Raw genomic sequence first — 24,461 nt, 5'->3', positions numbered from 1 at the left:
TGAGCAAGAGCTGGGAAAACTGCCTTATAAAACCATCATATCTCATGAGAGCTCACTCGCTATCACAAGAACAGCACAGAGGAAACAGCTCCCATGATCTAGTCACCTCCCATCAGCTCTGTCCCTCAACATCTGAGGATTACAGTTCAATATGAGATTTGGGTGGGGAAACAAAGCCTAACTATATCATTTTGCCCCTCCCAAATCTCATGTCTTTTCACATTTCAAAACTCAATCATGCCTTTCCAATTGTCCCACAAGTCTTGACTAATTTCATTATTAACCCAAAAGTCAAAGTCCAAAGTCTTATCTGAGACAAGGCAAGTTTTTTACTGCCTAGGAGCCTGTAAAATCATAGGCAAGTTACTAGTTACTTCCTTGGTACAATGAAAGTACAGGTATTGGATAAATTCTCCAATTCCAAATGGGAGAAATAGGCCAAAATGAATTGGTTACAGGCCTCAGGCAAGTCCAAACTCCAGGAAGGCAATCACTAAATCTTAAAGCTCTGAAATAACCTCCTTTGACTCCATGTCTCACATCCTGGTCATGCTGATGCAAGAGGTGGGCTACCACAACCTTGGACAGCTCTGCCCCTATGGCTTTGCAAGGTACAGCCCCCTTTTGCTCTATCTTGGGCTGGCATTGAGAGTCTGTGGCTTTTCCAGGTGAATTGTGCAAGCTGTTAGTGGATATACAATTGTGAGGTCTGGAGGATGCTAGTCTTCTCAAAGCTCCACTAGGCAGTGTCCCAGTGGGGACTCTGTGTGGGGATGCCAAACCCACATTTAACTTCCATGTTGCCCTAGCAGACATTCTCCATGAGGGCTGTATCCCTGCAGCAAACTTCTGCCTGGACATCCAGGCATTTCCATATATCCTCTGAAATCTAGGCAGAGGTTCCCAAACCTCAATTCTTGACTTCAGTGTACCCACAGGCCCAACAGCACATGGAAGCAGCAAAGGTTTGAGGCTTGCACACTACATATAGCTCAAGCAACAGCCACATATAGCTTGAGATATATGTAGGTCCCTTTTAGCCATGGCTGGGATACAAGGCATCAAGTCCTAATGCCACACAGAGTGGCAACGGGGCCCTATGACTAGCCTATGAAACAATTTTTCACAGGTCTCCAGGTCTCTGATCAGAAGGGCTGCTGTGAAGGTCATTGGCATGCCCTGGTGACGTTTTCCCCATTGTCTTGGCAATTAATATTTGACTTATTTTTATTTATGTAAATTTATTCAAGTGGCTAAGTGGCTTTAATATCTCTGCAGAAGATGGGATTTTCTTTTCTGCCATATTGTCAGGCTGCAAATTTTCCAAACTTTTATGCTCTGCCCCTTTTTAAACATAAATTCTAATTTCAGATCATTTTTCTCAAGTTTAAATTCCACAGATCTTTAGAGTAGGACAAAATGCCACCAGTCTCTTTGTTAAAGCATAGCAAGAGTGACATGTGCTCCAGTTCCTGATCTCATCTCCATCTGAACCACCTCAGCCTGGGCTTTATTGTCCACATCATTATCAGTATTTAGATCAAAATTATTCAACAAGTCTCTAAGAAATTAAAAACTTTCTCACATCTTACTGAGTTTTGAGGCCTCTAAATTGTTCCAATCTCTGCCTGTCACCCAGTTCCAAAGTTGTGTTCACATTTTCAGGTATCTTTATAGCAGTACCCCACTCTCTGTGGTACCAATTTACTGTATTAGTCCATTTTCACACTTCTATAAAGACATACCCAAGAAAGGATAATTTATAAAGAAAAGAGGTCCATATGGTCCATATGGCTGGGAAAGCCTCTAGAAACTTACAATGATGCTGGAGGGGGAAGAGGCACATCTTATATGGTGGCAGACAAGACAGAGCAAGCAAGAGTAGGGAAACTGCCTTATAAAACCCTCAGATTTACTGAAAGATCATTATCACTAGAACAGCATGGGGCAAACCACCCCCATGAACCAGGCACCTCTCCACAGGTCTGTCCCTCAACACATGGGGATTACAATTCCATATGATATTTGGGTGGGAACACAAAGCTTAACCATAGCAACCATTACCTTAAACAAATTAAAGGATAGTAGCTTTTGTTATAAATATCTAGCTCTTCACCATGAATTACCAATAATACCATTTAAACCATTTGTAAAAGAGAATCTCTAATCTATGTTTTCTTTGTCCTGATATTCAGACTGTTGTTCTTTCCACATCTTCTCATTGATCCTAGAATGTTATTTATGTTTCACTTCAAGGCCTTTGTTACTAATATTTTTTTTCTGTTACAATGATTAATCTCTGTCTCTAATCTAAATAATTATGCCCTGGGCTTACCGTTGGATCCATATGTTCTTCCAGTGAGTTTCAGTCTTGTTGTTGGAGATGGGTTTTACTCAAGTCCCGTTAGCTACAATACTTCCTCTACTAAACTCAAGATGGAGTCCCCAGTTCACACAGATTCAGTTCTGGTCAATCATCATTAACAATAGCTCAGAACCCATTTCCTCATATGCTAGTCCAATGTCACATAGATCATACCCAAGTTGAAGCTCAGTGTAAGCTGAAATTATTAGAACTTGCAGCAGATTTTACTGGAAACTGTGTCCTGCCAGAAATGATGTTATAAACTGACAGATTTGTCTCTGTTTTGAGTTATATACAATGCTAACTTCAAATATCTTTGAGATATAACCTATCACCTATTTTACTACTAGAAGGTGACTTAAGGCTTCAGGGAGCATGGCTTAATATTTGCTCATATGAAAGATTTTTACTGTATAGTATTCCTCTGTAGCCGTGTTTACTTTTTGTTCCGGTTAAGTATATGTTATCCAAAATGCTTGGGACCAGAAGTGTTTCTGATTTAGAATATTTTTGGATTTGGAAACATTTGCATATACATAGTAAGATATTTGGGGTTGGAGCCCAAGTCTGAAAGAATATGAAATTTATTTATATTTCATATATACCTTATACACATAGCATGAAGGTAACTTTTATAAAAATGTTAATAACATTGTGCAGAAAACAAAGCTTTGACTGCATTCTGCCCCATCACATAAGGTCATGGTTAAAATTGTCCACTTGTGGCATCACGTCAGAGCTCAAAAAGTTTCAAGTTTTGGAAGTTTGGGGTTTTGATTTTTGGATTAGAGATGTTCAACCTGTATTTCTATACCTAATAAATTATGATCACCTCAATAACACAGTGATCATTTAATATTTGAGTAAGCCTATATTATCTTTAATTAGATATCGTGATAAAGACACTTGAGCTGATGTTTGTGAGACTGACTTCTTCATTAATAAATTCTAATACCCTGAGTATAAGTGGTAATTATAAAAGTATTATCAATGAAGCCATGTATCTAATAAATGAGTTAAAATAACAAAGAAAAGTCATTGTGAGGATATATTTAAATTTCTGTGGGAAAATTAGTTTTATTTGGTGTATTCAAGCCCAATATTTCCTTTGTGATTAATGAAATCAATTATTTTTTACCATAGGTATTCAATTTGCAAATTTCTTCTTTGACGTTTTGTGAGCATGATGTTACTTAAATGAAACAAATAGGCTCTTAGCTTTAAGCAGCTACTTAAATCTTTCTGAATCATGTGGAAAACAGCAGGATATTAGAGTTAGGAAGTTCTGGATTTCAGTATCAGCTTTGCCATTTATTAGCTGTGTAACCTTGAGCAAGTTAGCTTATTTGACTATTCATTACTCCATCAGTAAAATAGATATAACATATTAAACTGGAATAATTCTTCTAGGGATAAAGAAAATAATAAATGTATAAAAAGAAAACACAGATTCTACCAAAAAGTAATTGTTCATTTAGGGGTAATGATTATTATTTTTTTTTCTTCTGATGTAATCTCAATTTTAATGGCTTACTTTGCAAATACAAATATTTTACAATAATACAATATCAACTATTATATTTAGAATATTCTAGAAATTTTCAATTGGTCTTTTAGACACAGCTATATTTCCTATGTCTCAATTTTCTCTCTCAATTGTGAAGTTTACTTGTTCCTCTCTACGTGGAAAGATATTTAACTAAGAAGTCAAACTACCAGTGTAACCATACTAACACGTTTGTGTAGGGCACATGACTAGAATACACTAGAGCAGTCAATTTTTATTGCAATAAAAGGATCATAATAAAAAATGCTTCCTAAAATATGTTCTGTAGAGTTTAAAATGTGAGATAATCTAAGAAAACAAATAAAACAACAGTAATAAAAGGGTGTTGGAGGTTATGGAATGAATATTGAGTATTATCTATACTTCTTGGAGATTCACAGAACACACAAGGCTTTGAGAGTTGCTATAGAAAAGAAATCTAAGTCTCCTTGGATATTTATATTTACTTAAATCATATATATATATTTTTTTGACATCAATGAAATCCTATAGAATTAACACTTTTTTTTGGTAAGGCATTTGGGAAATTCTGGTTTAAGGCTTTGGCACTAAATGCTTATGTGGAGTTTTGAACTTTGAGGAACAGGGTTGGACTACTCATACTTGTTCCTGAAAGACTCTATGTATTCCTTTTCTATGGTCTTCATTGAGTAGACCAATTTGCTTTCTTTACTCCTTTCTAACAGGCTCAGAGATTTCATTTTAATTGTTGTGGTCTTAATGAAAAGAAGAATAAATTACTAATACACTCAAATAAAGGAGACTGTTGGCACTAGGTATATTTCTGATCTGAGAATTAAATACTAGCTTATGCTTATGGAGGTGCAGCAATTTGATGAAGACATAGTGAGAGATCCCTGAATTTCAGCAGAGGTAGATATAGAAATCTATCAGAATAGACAATGGAATTATTGTTAAAACACAGATAAACTTTATACATTTATTTTAAATGGGAAAATTTAAATAAGGTACATAAGAGTGTGATTAGCATATAATAGCTAATCACATAATAGCACTAACCCATACATTGATTCATTCTTGGTATTCTCAACTTTTTATGATGATAATCTACTATTTTTAAATATATATTTATTACTATTTTTTTATTTCTATATATTTTTAATTACAGTTTTAAAGTATGTTTTAAATTGCAAAATATTTTTGCATACCAATCAACTAATATGTGAAATAAAAATTTTATGCATTTTACACATCTATATTTTGAACTCTAAGGTGCTCCATAATTTGTTTATATTCACATATTTAGAAAAGTATAAGAAAAGGGAATCTAAAGTATAAAACATATTCTCAATAACATTTCTCATTCTAATAATTTCTAAAAGAAAACACAGATTTTCTTTTCTACTTGTTAGTAGCAGTTTATTTTCCACTGGGAGATTTGCAGGGATTGTTATCATATTTTGCTATTAATTTGATTTATCATCTGTTTTCCAAACAACTTCAGTTGTATAAATATATCTTTTGGTCTCTTGAATGATGCTCCACCATCATAGATTTTTACTTGTCAATGTACTTAAAGTAGAAATACACAGAATTCAAATAGTACAAAAAAAGTTTAATTACTTGTATTCAATATATAAAATTGATCATTATATAAAATTTTTATTAATTTAAATTTTGATAGGTATATAGGCAGTCTTCACTTTCAGACTACACAACTGAATTATGTTAAAAATTTTGAATATGTAGTTGCATAAAACGTGGTATTTTTACTTCTTTAAATGGAATATAGTCACACTAATCCCTTTATTTCAGAAATTATGCAATTATTATTTTTTCTTTTCTGTTTTTTCCCTTTGGTCATGTGAAAAAGTACAAATTTTTTTTTTTAACTAAGTGTAGACTTTTGTTTCTGCTTAGGAGGTAAGAAGCTGTGAAGAATGTCACCATCACCCTAAAATCAAAAACAAAATAAGGTGAATAATTTACAAAATCATTACTTCTTTTGAGCTCATCAGAGAGTTAAGGTTACCAACAACTAAGTGAACTGATGTCCAATTAGGACAAATGAGACACAGGAATTATTTCACTTTCAGCAAAGCACAGAAGAAAAGGGAAATCAACATACAATTGAACAATAAAAAAATTGATTAAAAGTTTAAGAAGTAATTAAGGGCTAATTTCAGGGTAATGTGCCAGTGTGGAATAGGTAAGGACCCCCAGAACAAATGGAAGTTCATTTACTAGGAAGCTCTTTCTAATAGGACTTCACCTTTTGGTAAAAAGCAATGAATGAATTTCAGTTTTGTCTGCTAAAACGTCCAGAGGTAGTACAACCCTGCCAATGCTGTGATTTAGGCCCATTGATATGGATTTTATACTTCTGGCCTCAAGGTACTGTTAAAAGAACTATCTTTTTGCTGTAATCCTTTATGTTTGTAGTAATTTGCTATAGCAGCCAGAGGAAACTAATGTAAGATTCTTGAGGAATAGGCCTGTCCCCACCCCCAATAAAATGAACTGAGAATTCCTAACTTCTATTTTCAGGAAGAATTTGTGTATCACTGAGACTATTTCTTCCTTTAATGTTTGTTAGTGTTTGCCAATGATGTCATCTGGGCATAAAGTTCTCTTTGTTGGGAGGTACTTAACTAGAAATTCCATCTCTGTAATAGATATATAATCAATCCTGTTATAGATTTCTTTTTTAACGAACATTGGATGTTTTTCTATCACAAAGACATTTTGCATTTTATTTACTAGACTACATTTATTGGCCTAAATCTGTTCATAACTCTTTCTTATTATCTTTTTAATATGGGGTTGGCCAGATTAGTCTCACTATCTGTTTTTATACACTTAATGAGGTAAAAAAATTTTTTATTCTAAAGGATCCTAAAAATAAGCAAGATTATAAGAATATGCAACAGAGACTGTGTATGACCTGAAAAGTCTAAAATATTTACTTTTGGTCTTTTTCTAGAGAAAGTTTGCCAATGTTTGCTTTAATGCCTGTAGGATCTAAAGATGTCCTCTCTTTCCTTCCTGATTTTGGCAATTAGACTCATCTCTTGATTTTATGATCAGTTTAGCTAAAGATTATCAATTGGATTGATCTGTTCAAACAATCAGCTTTTTGCTTCATTGATTTTTCTTTAGTGTCTTTTCACTTTTAATTTAAATGGTTTATGTCATCTTTATTATTCATTATATATAATATAGTAGCAGAGAAAGCAAATTCTTCCTACTCCATATTTTTGCTCTATATAGGCCTCTGAAAGATTCAAAGAGGCTGAGCCACATAGAGGAGGGCAATCTGATTTACTCAGAGTGCAGATTCAAATCTTAAGTTCATCCAGAAACACCCTCACAGATATACCCAAAACAATGTTTAACCAAATGTCTGTGTACCCTATGTCCCAGTCAAACTGACATGTAAAAATAACCATCACACAAAAATTGGACTGTAGAACTAAACCTTAAACCTACAAAACTTCTAGAAGAAGATAGAAAATCTTTCTGACCTTAGATTAAGCAAATATTTTCAAAAACATACACAGTACAAATGATAAAAACAAATTGATAACTGTACTTTGTAAAAATGATAATCACTTGGTCTTCAAAAGGTACTGTAAAGAAAATAAAAAGATGAGATAACAACTTGGGGAAAATATTGGCAAATTATGTATTTATTAAAATAATTGTATCCAGAATACATAAAGAACTCTCATGATTTAGTAATAATAATAATAGGAATAAGAATACATTTATTACAAATTTAAAAAATTGCTTTTTTTTTCCAAGATGGCAGATTAGAGGCAGTGTTAGCATTCCTCTCTTAATTGGAAGGAGAGAATAGTGTATACAGTTTCACACTGTAAACTTTTTTCCAGGAAGCAATGCAGGAGCTTAACAGGAAAACTGAAAGAATCCATAGACCCTTTGAAAGAAGAAGCAGACTGCAGCCTACTCCAAGAAAGGCAAAAAATGTAAGTCCCCAGACTGTAAGAGGGGGAGAGACTACCTCTAGAATTCAAATCCCCACTAAGGAATCTGAAAATTCAAGTCATGGGAGACGGCCTTGCCCCTATTCAGAGTTGAAACTGATTTAGGAAGTGATGAGAAATATCAAAGTGGAAGTAGCCATGGGAAGTGCCTTGCAGGCATTCCCAGTCTCCTGTATGGACCAAGGGGAAGCCATTCCTGATTATTTTTCACAAGGGCCCTTGCAGAAGTCAGACAACTAGCTCCGGGAGTACTTGCAGAGTGAAAGAAGCTACCAGCTGCATTTTGTGATCTTACCGCAAGTTGGAATGAACTCCCTTGACCAGAACCTGGGGAAAAAGTAGGAAGTGCACTGCAGACACAAGTGCAGGAGCTGGGCCTTCCAGGCAGACAGGGAAGGGCATGGCCTGAAAGTTGTGCTTGCTATCTCTGTGGGAAATGCTTATGCCCTGGAGCAGGTCTGAGTTCTGTGCATAGGTAGCCTGGGTCTCAAGCCAGTGCTGTTAGGGGAGCACTGTAGAAGTGAGATCAGCCTTGCCAGCTGCATGGGAACTGAATGATGCTTACTGTCACCTCCTAGCCCCTCTTCCTTTTATAATTCTTTTGTGCAGGATAGGCAGTTATAGTCCCTGGGGACATTGCTTGCCCCTGCCAAAGAGAGTCAGAGAACACAACCTCCTCATTCTGCCTTCAAATAGCTGTGCCTTTCCACTCACTTTGGTAGCTTAAAATAAAGTACATAAACTTTTGGGAGCTTTACATCTCCACCCATCACCTGAGAAACCAAAATACTTTCCCTGGGAAACTTAGGGCAAGCTCAAATCCCACTGCTCCTACCGCAGCTGATGCAAGCACCACCTCTTGGCTGGAGGCCAAATGACAATCCATTACAGCACCTCTAGGGAGAATCATACTATACCTAGGAGAGAGAAAACCACTGTGTGACCTAAGCTATAACCACTACCTGCAACACCCTAACTAACTAGGTTCTGAGTCTGTCCGTGTGACAAATTCACTACAATTATAACAATTATTCAGGAAAGCCAGCACACTAAGCCTATCTACAATCAAAGAATCGCCCAGAGTCTAAGTCACTCCCCTGCCACTGCCATCAGGGTTGATGCTGGTACCCACTTCTGGGAGAGATGAAGACAGGTCACATCACTGGACCCCTTGAAGATATTCCTCAGCACCAACATGGAGTGTGGCAGTCCACTAAATGGCTAGATCCAGAAGAGCAATAGCAATCACTGTAGTTCAGCTTTCAGGAACTCCTACTCTTAGGGGAAGGGGGAAGCACCACATCAAGGGAATATCCAGTGAAATGAAAGAATCTGGTAGGCAGACCTTGAGTCACATTTTTCTGCTAGTAGGAAGTTTCTTACAGCAGAGACACAATTGCAGTGCTGGGGACATCAGGGAATCTGCATTTCTACCCCAACAGGCAGGCAGCATTTGTGCTGATGAAGGATCTTGGAGATGGGATGCTTGTTATTCCCTAGCCCAACACTGCAGACGCAGCTGAGGCTTCTCCCATGGGTACTCAGTGTAGATACACTTATAGAGAGCCTTTCTGAAACAATTCAGGGTGATTGCATCCCCAAAGGTAGGGCCCCAACCAGGTTTAGGCTTGCATGAGAAGCAGAATCATAATTCCTCTCTACTTGGAACATCAACTTTTCTATAGACAAAAAGAGGCCTCTGTTTTATCTGAATAGCCAGAACACTGGGACAGCACTGAGACTGGGAGGTGGATAGCTTTCCTGCTGATCTGGCAGGGGAGATGAGGTAGTTACCACCCTTCCCTCTGATAAAACTTTAGTATATCAACAAATTGAGAGCTCCCTCAGGAACTTTCATCAAGGCTGGGACTTCTGTCCACCATGGGGCAATGCATCTACCAAACTGTTTTAGCTACAACCAGTTCCTATCTGGGGATCTCTCCTATACTGGTCTGAAGCCTGGTCCTTCAACTCAGTAAATAAAATACTGGGGAAAACACAAAATCAGAGAGTAAAGTGTGCACAACAGGGGACTGAGATACACTTCAAGGGATTTTTGCATTTCAACCCTAAAGGAAACAGTCAACTTGCTGCACACACATACCATGTATGTAGTAGTAGTACATAAGTACTACAACCAACATATGAGAAAGCCAACACACAAAGACTCTTCATAACTAAGGAATACATACAGAGTTTTCACCCCTGAAATCACCAAGAACCAAACTGAGCTTTAATAAACTGTAAACATTAAAGTCAGGTACTTAAGAGGGAAGAAAATAATTTTTTTAAAAAATATAGCCAAGTCAGAAATAAATTCAAGAAAAATTGGAAAAAATATAGTTTACTCAAATGAGAAGGAATCAGAAAAGTAATTCTGGTAATATGACAAAACACAGTTCTGTGATACCACTAAAATATCACACTAGCTCCCCAGCAATGGATCCAAACCAAGATGAAATATTTGAAATATTAAATAAAGAATTAAGACGGTTGATTATTAAGCTACTCAAGGAGATATCAGAGAATGGTAAAAACCAACATAAACAATTTAAGAAAATTCACGATACAAATACAAAATTTTCAGGAGATATATTCATAAAGAAAAAGCAATCATAACTTCTAAAAATGAAAGACATAAAGAAATAACAATTCAATAGAAAGCTTCAACAATGCAAGAAGAATGAAGAATTTCAAAGCTCAAAGATAAAAATTTTCAAATTAATGCAATCAAGCAATGATTTTTTAAAAAATCAAAAGAAATGAATAATGTCTCCAAGAACTATGGAACTATTTAAATCACCAAACTTAAGAATAATTGGTTTTCCTGAGGGAAAAGAGAAGGTTAAAGTTTGGAAAACTTATTTAAGGGAGTAAATGAGGATAACTATTCTGGCCTTGCAAGAGATTATTTAGATACCCAAATCTATGAAACTCAAAGAACCTCTAGAAATTTCATGGCAAAAATTTCACATCAAGGTACATAAACATCAGGCTGTCTTGGGTCAACAGGAAGGAAAGCATTCTAAGAGCTGTGAGTGTGAGACAAAAGCAACAGTTAACCTATAAAGGAAAACCTATCAGATTAACAGCAGACTTCTAAGTAGATACTTCACAAGCTAGAAGGGATTGGGGTCCTTTCTTTAGCCTCCTTAAACAAAATAATGGTCAGCCAAGAATTTTGTATCCAGCAAAACTAAGCTTCATAAATGAAGGAGCAATAAAATATTTTTTAGGCAAACAAATGCTAGGAAAGTTTGCCACTACAAAACCAACATTAAAGAAATACTATAAAGAGTTCGAAATCTTGAAACAAAATTCAATATGCATCAAAATAGAACCTCTTGACAGCATAAAACTTACAGAGCTTATAAAATAATATCACAATGGAATAAAAAAGTTCTAGGTGACAAATCATATGATAAATAGAACAATATCTCATACCTCTATATTAACATTGAATATAAATTGCCTGAAGGATTCCCTTAAAAGATGCAGAATGACAGAATGAATAAAAAAGGACCAGCCAAATATCTTCTGTCTTTATGAAACTCACCTAATACATAAGGATTCATATAATTCAAGATAAATAAGTGGAAATTGATATTCCATGCAAATTAAAACCAAAGGCAAACAGGAGTAGTCTTACATCAGACAAAACAAATTTTAAATTGACAATAGTTAAAATAAAAGGACATAAAAGCACATTATATGATGATAAAAGGATCAGCCTAACAAGAATATATCAGAAATCCTAAATTTATATGCACCTAATATGGGAACTCCCAGATTTATAAAACAATTACTAATAAAATTAAGAAATGAGATAGACAGCAACAAAATATTAGTGGGAGGCATCAATACTCCACTGACAGAACCAGACAGATTATCAAGCCAGAAGGTCAACAAAGAAACAACAGACTTATCTATACCCCAGAACAAATGGACTTAACAGATATTTACATGACATTTTCCCAACAACTGCAGAAAGTACATTCTTCTCATCAACACATGGGACATTCTCCAAAATACACCATATCATAGGCCACAAAACAAGTCTCAATAAATTTAAGAAAATCAAACTTATAACAAGGATCTTCTCAAATCACAGTAGAATAAAAATGGATATTAACTCCAAAAGGAATGCTCAATACTATATAAATACATGGAAATTAAATAATCTTCTCTTGAATGATTTGGGGGTTAATGAAATCAAGATGGAAATTTTTTAAAAATCTTTGAAATGACTGATAATACTGACATGACTTATCAAAATCTTTGAGATACAGCAAAAGCAGTACTAAGAGGAAAGTTCATTGCATTAAATACCTACTTGAAAAAATCTGAAAGGGCACAAATTGCACAAATTGGAAACCTAATGTCACACCTCAAGGAACTAGAGAAGCAAGAATAAGCTAAACTCAAACCCACCAGAAGAAGAGACAAGAAAGATCAGAGCAGGATGAAATAAAATTGAAACAAAAAAATACAAAAGCTAAATGAAAGAAATAGCTTGTTCTCTGAAAAGAGGAACAAAATTGATAGACTATTAGCAAGATTTACCAAGAAAAGAAGAGGAAAGATCCAAATAAGCTTAAGTAGAAATGAAATGGGAGGTATTATCACTGATACCGTAGAAATACACAAGATAATTCAAGGCAACTATGAACACCTTTATGTGCACAAACTAGAAAACCTACAGGGAATGAATAAACTTCTGGAAACATGCAATCTTCCTAGATTCAGTCAGAAAGAAATAGAAACCCTGAATAGACAAATAATAAGCAGAGGGATTAAATCAGTAACAAAAAAAATTGCCAAGAAAATAATGTCCAGGACTAGGTGGATTCACAGCTGAATTCTATCAGATATCCAAAGAAGAGTTGATACTAATCATACTGATATTCCAAAAGATAGAGAAAGAGAGAATCCTCTCAAAGTCATTCTATGAAGGCAGTGTTACCCTGATACCAAAGCCAAAAACGGACATAACAAAAAAAGAAAACTATAGACAATATCCCTGATGAACATGGATGCAAAAGTCCTCAACAAAATACTAGCTAACCAAATCTAATTGGACAAAAAGACCCATGCACATATGTTTATAGCAGTAACTGGAAACAAGGTAAATATCCACTAACTATTTAATGAATAAATACACCATGGGACATCTATACAATGCAATACTGTTCAGCAATAAAGGGAACAAAACATTGTAATATTTAATAAGGCAGAATCTCAAATTTATTATGTTAAAGTAAGGAACAGACACATAAGACTACAGACTTTATGATTCCATTTATATTATACCCTGGAGAAGGCAAAAGCATGGGAATAGAATTAAGGTTAGCAATTTCTAGGCACTGGCTATGGGAATGAACAGACTATAAAGATGCATAGTGAAATTTGTGGTGAGTGTTCTATATCTTCATAGTGACAGTGGTTACAAACTGTCAAAGCCAATGGAATCATACACAAAAAAGGATGAATTTTAATATTTGCAAATTGTACCTAAATAACCGTTATTATACATACCTAAATAGTTTTCACAGCCATTCTGATTGCATTTTAATTACATCAGATTTTTCAGAACAATGTCATCATTCACTCATATAAGTAAACTTTATCTCCTACCTCATGTTTTTCACTATCATGAAAAATATGCCTTTTAATCTCCCTTTAGGGTGACATTGATCAATTTAATCTATACTCTCCTTGCTTGGTTGATTTACCAACTTTGAATCTCACATAAAGTATTGCTACCTAACAGGGTAAAGTGATGTGAACTACAAGGACATCAAAATCTGCATACTTGTCAGGAGCAAGTTCTAGCAATGTGCTCCATTGAGCCATAGAGATGGTTGATAAAATTATCTCAAGGTAGCAATCTCTGCCTTTAATTCCATTATTTAAAGTAAAAAAAAAAAAAAAAAAAAAATCTCTAAGGCTATTACATGTGTAAAGTAATGTGGGAAAATGGCAGTATTTGACCTTGTTTTTTACTCATATTGCATTTTTTTTTTAATTCTAAGGATACATAGGTTTGTGGTAATTGCACTGAGATTTGAAATTCACATGTTGTTGGTTGTGTGTCTTGAATAAAGATCGGCATACAGGCAAATTAATGGCTATATAAATACTGATGGCTTTAGTTTTTAACCTTTGAAGGAAATCTTTATATGTAGTCAAATATTTGCTTCCTCAATGATGAGATGGAATCTAACCTCAGAAAAAAAAATCCATAATATTTGTATAAAGAGGAGTTTGAAGACTATGACTCTCATCCATCATTTCATTAAGAAGTCATCAGCCCTAAGAGGTAGCTCACCCATGTATTAATGATTGTATCGATCTTAAATACTTAAATTCTAGAAAATATTTTAACATTCTTAGAAAGTGATAAATTTAAGAAAACAGCAATTAATTTATATATTCACTGAAAAAACATATAGTGACTACATTTTGCCACTGTATTTGGAATCAGCATTTTCAAATGCAGGTCTGCATTTACATAACAATCTCTTGAGAAACTTCTTTAACATACATATTTCAGGATTTCATCTATTAAACTCTAAATCAGATTGTACCTAGCAGAGGAATTTTATTTTTGTAGGCCCCACTAGGTCTTTCTGTTAAACAGCCAAGTTTGGAGAAGCCAAGTTTTGGTTCAAGAGCAAACAATTCTTGTATCTACTTTTCAGTGTTTATAAAGGTATTAAATTATCTTACGTGTTCTTTAATTTAGCCTTATTTTTTAGTAAAAATTACTGATTATAAATGTATTCTTAAATAATTTGGCAGATATTTTCATGTCTTTATAACCATTTCAACCATTTGTTTTGGGCAGAAGAATTTATAGGCACTTTTAGCAGTAGCTAAGAAGCTATTACAGTACTAAATGAACTACTGACTTCAAATAACTAATACTCTATTGTGAAAATAAAATTCAATCCTTAGAGAATAACACAGAGCTGATCATAATGCTTATGGTGGAAGAAACATCACTGAAACTGACTCTAAAAATCTGTACTATTAATCAAATATTTGATTGTGGAGAAATATTTACAATATTATGCATATATGTTGTGTAAACCTGTAGACACTTTCTCCTCACCAGTTACTCTGCTTATAAAACATTTTATTATGTATTTTCCCCCATTTGTTTTTGAATTCCTTGTTTATGTGCTTCATAATACTTCAGAGATTAATTGGCATAATCTTGTTCTTTGTCACTATCCTAGATATCCAGACAAATGTATTCCTTTCTTTTACCCATGAGATATGACACAATTTCCCTGAATTTAACTGTCAAGTCTTATTTTGTCCAACAACACTGCAAAATACCATAATTATGAAGAGCTCAATAGTAGCAAACCCTTGAACTATCTCAATTTCTAATGAGAGATTCTTTCTCATATTAATCCTTATGTATTTCACCCTTTGCACCCAAATGAACTGATGTCTTTAATTATTTACTATCTTTTCATGACTTAAATTTTGTCATTTTGCAGATGACAGTTAAGTAGATAATATGTTAGGCCATTCTTCTGTTGTTGTAACAAAATAATTGACACTGGGTTATTTATAAAGAAAATAATTTTAATTGGCTCATTGTCCTACAGGCTGTACAGGATGCGCAGTGCCAGCACCTGCACAGCTTGTGATGAGGACTTGGGCTTCTTACAATAATGGTGGAAGGCAAAGGGGCAACCAGTGTATCACATGGGAGCAGGAACAAGAGAGATGTGAGAAAGGTGCCACATACTTTTAAACAACCAGATCTCATGACAACTCACTCACTATTATAAGGACAGCTCCAAGCCACAAGGGATTTTCCCCCATGACCCAAACACCTCCCACCAGGCCCCATCTCAAGCACTGGGGATTACAATTTAATGTGAGATTTATAGGAAACATCAAAGCTGTATCAAATGGGTGTATAGAGACAAATAGATAATTGACAACAAATTAACTCTTTTTTATTCAACTCTTTTTCATACACAAGGAAGTGCCTAGTGTTGCTAAGTATTAGGGACACACAATTAAGAGAGAGTTCCTGACACAGAGTCTTCTATTCCGTAATAAACCAAAATCACCATAATAAAAATATAAATAGCTATGAATAGTCCACATATACAGTGTGGTAGAAGTACAGAAAAATCGATGTTGATTTTTCAATCCTAATCTTCCTCCCACCCTCCCACTTTAAGTAGACCTTGGTGTCTATTATTCCAATCCTTCTGTCCATGTGTACTCAGTGTTTAGCTCTATCTTATAAGTGAGAACATGTGGCATTTGGTCTTCTGTTTTTGTGTTAATTTAAGATAATGACCTCCAGCTCTATCCATGTTGCCACAAAGAATATGATTTTATGGCTGCATAGAATTTATGCTGCATATGTAGCACACCTTCATTATTCAGTCCGCCTTTTGTGAACATCTAGGTTATTTCAGTGTATTTGCTATTGTGAACAGTGATGCAATGAACATACATATACTTGTGTCTTTATGGTAGAACAATTTATATTCCTTTGGTTATATATCCAATAATGAAATTTTTGGGTCAGGTTCTAAGTTCTTTGAGAAATCTCCAAACTTCTTTCTGCAGTGGCTAAAACTAATTTACATTCTCACCAAGAGTGTGTAAGTGTTCCCTTTTCTCTACAACCTCGCCAACATCTGTTATTTTTAACTTTCTAAATGATAGCTATTCTGACTGGTGTGAGATATCTCATATTGGTTTTGATTTGCATTTCTCTGATGATTAGTGATGTGAAACATTTTTTCATATGCTTGTTGGCCACAGGTATGTTGTTTTGAGAAGCATCTGTTCATGTATTTTACCCATTTTCAAATTGGGTCGTTCATTTTTTGCTTGTTAATTTGTTTCAGTTCCTTATACAACTTTGTCATATGCATAGTTTGTAAATATTTACTCTCATTCTCTAGGTTGTCTGTTTACTCTGTTGATAGTTTCTTTTGCTGTGTAGAAGCTCTTTAGTTTAATTAGGTCCCACTTATCAATTTTTGTTTTTATTGCAATTGATTTGGTGTCTTCATCATGAAATCTTTGCAAAGGCCTCCATCCAGACAGTATTTCCGGGTTCTCTTTTAGGGATTTCATTGTTTTAGATGTTATATTTAAGTATTTAATCCAGCCTTAATTAATTTTGCATATGGTGAAAGGATGGGGTCCAGTTTCAGCCTTCTACATATGGCTAGCTGGTGATTCTAGCACCATTTATTGAATAGGGAGTCTTTTCTCTATTGCTATCAAGTGACTGATTGGTGGTCTTAGAGAATATAACCATTTTTGGGCTAAAAATGTGGCTTTGCTGTAGATAGCCTGGACAGTCATCAAGTCAGACAATAGCTGTTGAGTAAAATTCCATGTTGTTGAATCTATGTATAACCTTCATCCCTGCCACCTTGTTTACTTTTAGAGCACATTTCATAGGGACAGGGGTGGCTGTTGAAAGGGAGTGACTGATATCCACACAACAAATGATCTTGTTCACCTGATTATGAGTATCTTTCTCTGCTGAGGCTAATCTAGTGAGATTTCACAGATGGAACAACAACAACAAAAAATCTTGACTCCCTGCCCATTTATAAAGGTCTATCCAAATTTATCTCACTTAGTCCTACTTTTCACCAACTTTTAAACTGTGTCCCTTCCAGGTATCTGACTCTTGGCCACAGTCTAGGATCAATTTAGATCTTATCTCTGGCTAGCTCTCATTTCAGGAAGAAAAAACTGCAAACAGGTATCCTCTTTGAATTTACTGAAGATTTTTTTCTTTACCATTTTATTCAGAGATACCCTGAAGTAGGATTGTACAACTATGGTTTTCTTTTTGGGTGGTTCAAGTTAATCCTACAGAATCATTTGTAAACAAAGACTGATTTTTTTCCTTCCCCAATTAAGTAGTATAAGGAAATTCCTAGTTAGGTTTAAGGGTGAGAGTTGGTAGAAGGAGAAGTAAAGCTAGAGTAAGGACCATGAACACCTGCGTGACTTTCTCACGTGGCTTATCTACATTTCCAGGCACCACTCAAGCCTGATATCACATGTAGCATATGTGCTTTATAATTAGCCTCTGTCCATGCTTTATTTTATTATTTGTTGGTCAGACAATATTAGTTTATGATGGGTAGCTCAAGTTATATGGCAGCTTGATGGCTTGCAGTCAGTGTGCATTCTCTACTAGATACCAGTAGTTAACCATAGATTATTTATTATTTCTTTAAAAAGGGATACTAATTTTTAAAGGATGGCATAGCTTATAGCTTTGGTCTAAAATCTTAAAAGTCGATTTTGTGATTTATCCGTAGAATCTTCCCCAAAGGGCCATACAGTAACCCTATCTGCTACAATCAATTCAAACATAATTGAATCTTCAGTATTCTGTGGCCCAAGTGAGAGAAAGCTTATGCAGTAGTCTAAACTTATTGCAAGCTTTCTCTTTCTCTGAGTCCTAATAAAAATAATAAAAGTCTAGTGAAAAACGGAGTTAAAGAATACTTGATAAATGGGTGAGAGTAATAAACCTAGCTGAAATATATACTGCCTCCAAAATTGAAAGAGATGTGCTTCTTCCTTAATAATAGGAAAGAGCCTGATGAAGCAAATTGCCCTTCATCTTCACAGGCATGTGCAGACCACTGAAACCCTAAAAATATCATAAGGTGTCAGCCCCCTGATTTGTTATGAGATTACTTTTCTACCTTGTATGTATGTGTCTTACGAAGGTTCTAGAGTATTTCCCTCTTCATGTTCACCAGATTCAATTAGCATCATGCCATCCCTGTAATGGAACAGCATGATGTCTTATAAAACAGACAGCCAATCAAGGTACCTTTAGACTAGATTATGTCATGGGGCTGTGTGTTTGATTTAACACTGAGGCAAGTCAGTTGGCAGTGAACTGTTAACTCTCTCAGCTGAAAATAGATTTTTTTTTATGGATTTCGCCACTAAATGTTTGCTACATACCAGGTGTCAGGAGATTGTTAATTAACTGCAGCAATAAAATCACATCTGGGATAGCAACTACAAATGAAATCATTACCTAATTACATTTTTAAATAATCTGCCATCATTTTATTTTATCCATCTGCCTTCTATACAAAGCAAATAAACAAATTGAATGTACATTTGGTAAATACCACTCCTTCACTTTTCAAGTCCTGGTTGAGGCAGACATATGGTCTTATGTTTTTCTTAAGACCTTATGTTCTTAAGGTATTATGTTTTTCTTAAGTAGAAAAACTGGCTTTTACTTGGTTTTATCTCCACAGGTCAAAAAACATTTTGTTTTCTGCCAGTATCTACATTTCTTACCACTGCACATTTTTTAATTAGGATAAAGCCACAGGATATTTGCAAAGAGACATAGGCCTGCAGTGGGCCTAACCATAATCACAGTTATTCATAGGCCCTTACTATGATAACTAGACCACAATGGCATTTTGAGTACCCAGAAATATTTGTCAGTTAGTGCCAGGGCATTATAGTCTCTAAAAGATTAGTTATTCCCTTTCTAAAATGTTCAATCCCTCTAATAAATAGTGGCAGGGTTTCTTGTAGGAAGACTGGGAAGTAGATTTTCAGTACGACACATCATTACTTAAAGGAACCCAATCTCCCCTTTCATTAAGATACTCTGGGTTCATAAATTGGTGCATGACTAAAACTGAATAGGAGATTTGGCATCATGGTGGTACTTGCAATCCCATCTCTCGTTATCAGATCTATTGCCTTTCTGCCTGTACGCATCCATAAGACTGTAGAACAATCACCTACTTCAGTTCTGAGGACAACATAATCAATTAACTAACTCTCTTAGTCAGTTACATATGCTATAATAGAATAACATAGACTCAGTAGCTTAAACAAAAATTTATTTCTTTCAGTTCTAGAGTCTGAGAAACCCAAGATTAAAGAGGTCAACAGACGTGGTGTCTGGTGAGGACACTCTTCCTGGTTTGCAGATGGTGGTCTTCTAGTTGTATCTTTATGTGACCAAGAGAAAAATCTCAATTTTCTTCTTTTAAGAGCACTAGTTGTATTCACAGGGGATTTGTTTTCATGACATATTACCTTCCAAATCCCCCACTTTCTATTATCATCACATTGGGGTTAGAATTTGCACGTATGAATTTTAGAGAGATACAAACATTTGATCTATAACACTAATGCCAAGGATATTTGCACATCAAACTTCACTGTTTACTGCTAGGGTTCTTCTGTCCAATACTGTAATATTAAATCTGCTGCCCACATTAATTCTTAAGATGATACCCATTTTATCTCTTATTATTGATGTCAATTGGCCACTGCCATTCTGGGATCTTATCATGCCCATTGGTATAGAGAATTCCTGAGATCTCATTGTTCCTATTGAATTTCAGGAATACAGTTTGATCATGCTATTTCCTACTATCATCCCTGGCCTGTAGGTAATAGTCACCACAGAGTTCTTTAAGTATTCTAGAGTTTCCCTCATAAATACATTAGTGGAGTTAGCTAACAGGTCTTATAGGACCAATCCACCCTAACAACCATTTTTTCCTAAAACTTGGAATAACTGCTTTGCAGATCCAAGGACATTTCAACTTCATTATTATAGATTACCTTTCAGTAAAGGTTTAGTCAACTATTGATGCAAAGTGTCAGAAACACTCTTTAGCTTCTTGATTTAATGCATTGAATTCAGAATCCTTACTTAGTGTATCAATCATTTTAGCACATTTTGCCAATCAAATATTATAGTCTTTCCAATCTGATCCAACTGACTTAGAACTCATTCCCGTATAGGATCCACAGATTGAAGAATGGCAATTCTGTTGGTGTGCATGGTACCTCCTCATGGGACTATAAATAATTTCCCAGTATTTGTATATAGTTACTGAGTACTTTGGTGGATTGGAAGCTACAGTGAGACAAATGAGGGGGAAAATATGCAAGAAGAAGAAGAAGATTCTCTTTCTCTCTAGACCCTTATGGCCATAGGAAATTATATTATTCTTTAGCTGCTAGCCAAAGCCACATAAATAGACACATCACACACTATAAAGTTAGGTACTGGATGGGACCCATTCAAAGATGCCCTGGGGGCTATTATTCCAATGCCAGTTCTGCAAGCAAGGCATTTTTAAAATAAAATATATTAGGCTACATATGAGGTAAGTGAGTAATTGATATAATAAAGCTCCATCAAAACCTTTAGGGTTTTCATTAAATGTCAGGCTACAATAAATTTCCCAGTGCTGGACCTCTTTCCTGTAAGTGTCTGATATCTTAAACAGGATTATATTCTCTTGAAACATGGCTACATGAGGGTCATTCTTTAAAAACTCTTCACATTTTTGACATTTTTATGGCATGGTTCTTTGAAGTGAAATATGAAAGCTTTTCACAACGGTGATGCCCTGGCATGTAGTCACTGAAATAGCCACGTTGGTTAATCTGAGGGGGGAAAAGGTGGCCTTGGCAGAAATATGAACAATTTCTTTTAAAGCAGATATCATGACTTATCTGCCGTTCAGTACACAATCATGTAGCAGTTCGAAACCTGGGCTCTGAAACCTGACTCTAGGTTCAAGTTTCAGCTTCACTACATACTTGCTTTGTGACCTGGGAAAATTACTAACGCACTTCTCTTCAGTTTCCTCATCTATAAAATAAAGGAAAAATAATGGTAACTGCCTGATAAGGTTGTTGTAGGATTTAAATAAGCTACGTTATCCAAATGAATTAAGATACATAATATGTAGCAAACTACAATGACTTGTTAATTGTAATTGTTAACTTGATATTTTGTGTTTCTTTATTATGCCTTCTTTGATTCCTGTCATTTTGTACTGATCATCAAAAAGTAATAGCAATAATATTAACAACTATATTTCTACATCACAGTAGTTTACAAAGAGTTGCAGTAAAATTATTTTATTTGATCTTCATACTTACCTGCAATGATAAAAATAATCATCTTCATTTTGTAATTGAGAAATTTAAAGTTCAGTGAGAGGCAATTTGCCAAAGATTACAAAATAATTAGTGCAAGCAGGATATAAATTTATGTTATTTGACTCTACATTTCTTCTTTTTGCAAAGTTAACATAATTTCATGATTCATGATGCTTACAAGGGTTTACCCTCCTGACTCCACATCCCTACCATTTATTGAGGACAGTTTTTTGGTAGACATATTATTTATATTATGTAATAATATTACCTCAACTCTGCAAATTTCATATTAATAACCTAGCTTTTTATAGGAAAGAAACTTAAGTGTATAGAAATGAAGTGTAATACCCCAATTATAGACATAATAATGTAGAAATGTTGCAGTTCATTCCTTTTTTCATTTATTTATTCAATAAATGGCTATGGTGGACACTATTCTAGACTACAAATAGTGTAAATAAAGAAAGAAGACAATAATCACTGGCCATCAAGGAGTTACAGTCTAGAAAAGAGACAAAAATTAAACTGATTGTAAAAATATTTTTAAGAATAAAAATATAAATTGTATCATAGAAAGTTAAACAGAATGCAACAGAATAATATTTATGAGAGCATAAAAATCCGTCTGCTTTTTTCATTTATGGTAGTACATAGAAGAGTGCTTGAAACCCAGGTGCTCAGTGACTATCTCTTGAATTAAATGAATCAATTAATTATAAAATGCATCAAATGTCAGGAAGGAAAAGTGCTGAGTGCTATTAGATGTTATAATGTGGAATTAATTTAAATGGGAGGACTGGGGTTTCTTTAAGGATTGGCTAGTTAAGCTGAGAGTGAAAATAGGACAAGGAAATAGCTGAGGAAGGGTAAAAGGTGAGATTAAGTGATTAGGATATAGAAAAATCATCGACAAAACCATTGGGTAAACTTGAGGCATGGCAATGAAGAGCCTAAAGGAAAGTCATTCTGGCTGGAACATATTGAGAAAAGGAGAGAGCTGTAAAGACAGAGAGGAGAGAGTGCCTCACAGGCCATGATAATAATATTACATTTTCTCCTAACTAAATTATGAAGTCATTGAATGGTTGAAAATGGGCAAACTTTCAGGTTTTCACCTTTTATAAGGCATTCTAGTAGTTATATAAAAAATAAGTAAAAGGTTGACAAGATTAGAAATGGAAGGTGACTGCAGTGTTTTGATGGCCACTTGGATTGATTTGGATTGATTGGCTGTAGAGCTAGAAGGAAGTTGAATATTGATAATAGCATTAGTAATGCTTGTTTAGATTGACTGAGCACTTAGTATGTGCTAGGTCCCCTTCTGAGTGTTTTATATAAACTAACTAATTTAACATTTATAGTAACCACATGAGAACTAAGGAATTGAAAAAATAAGTAAATAGAAGACTTGGTTTTGAACCAAGGCCACCTTATGTATGAACCAACGGTTGCCACAAACTATTTACACTGGATAGTTTGAAGATAACTTTTGGGAATATTGTAAAGAGCTAATGATAGATTAGACGACATACATGTCAAAAGAAAAAAAAAAAAAACCTGTAAGGTTTTTGGTTGTACTACCTAGCTGGTGTTATTTAGATTTAGGTGTCTAAAGCCCAGTAAAACTTCTTTGCCTTGCAATATAATTTAAGGAGATATTTTAAGTTCTTACAATAGTATGTAAAAATTTGTTAATAGATAATGTTGCCGACGATGACAGCATGATGCAAAAAGAAGTCAAACTGATATTTCTTTTGAGGAACTCGAAAGTATTGAAGTAAGATAGAAAAAGCATGTTAAGAAGCCTAGAAAGAATTAGCAAATGTTGCATGGGAAAAAATGATATAATAACTTTCAGGAATATTTTGAGAAAGAAGGAATGATCAAATGCAGATGAAAGATCACACAGGTGCATTGGAAACTTCTCCTGGATTAGCAACATGCAGGCATTAGTGTCACAGGGACAAAAGCTAGAACAGAGAATTTAGTGAGTGAATGGCTGATGAAGAGAGGAGGATGGTTTTAAATAGGCATGGATGGCTGAGGGGGGAAAAGGAAAACATGGGTATATGTATCCTTGAATATTAGACATGCGAACACATTTACATGTTTGTGAGAAAATCAAGTAAAAGGCAAACACAGAAGATATAAGAAGGAGTAGAGATAATTAGTAACAAAAGTTCAGATTCAGAAATTATAATACAGAAACAAAAAGGCTAAAACAATAATGGCCTGTAAGTTGGAAGCCGTAGATCCATTCCTATCCAACATGTCGGAACTCTTTGTCTTGGCAGCACTCTAGAGTCCAGGTACAGGATTAAGAAGATTGAACAGGCTGGCAAATAAACAGTACATGCCTTCAGCCTTTTAAAATATCTTTGTTCTGGTCCTCACCTCTGTCTGATTATAAAAAATAATCTATTTACATAAACTGAAGTGGCAGGATTTGTTGATTTTTGTTTTGACAAGCTGTGAATCAGAAAAATAATTGCTCCTCATGGTTTCATGGGAAGGAGTAAGTCAAGCATCAAAATCTGGAATTTGTCTACTTGGATCTGAACACTTGTGCCCACTACTAAGGAACAGAGAT

This window comes from Sapajus apella, unplaced genomic scaffold (genome assembly GCF_009761245.1).
Source record: "Sapajus apella isolate SASKATOON/1434 unplaced genomic scaffold, GSC_monkey_1.0 scaffold5, whole genome shotgun sequence".
NCBI classification, from domain to species: Eukaryota; Metazoa; Chordata; class Mammalia; order Primates; family Cebidae; genus Sapajus; species Sapajus apella.
This window is presented reverse-complemented; position numbering follows the sequence as displayed.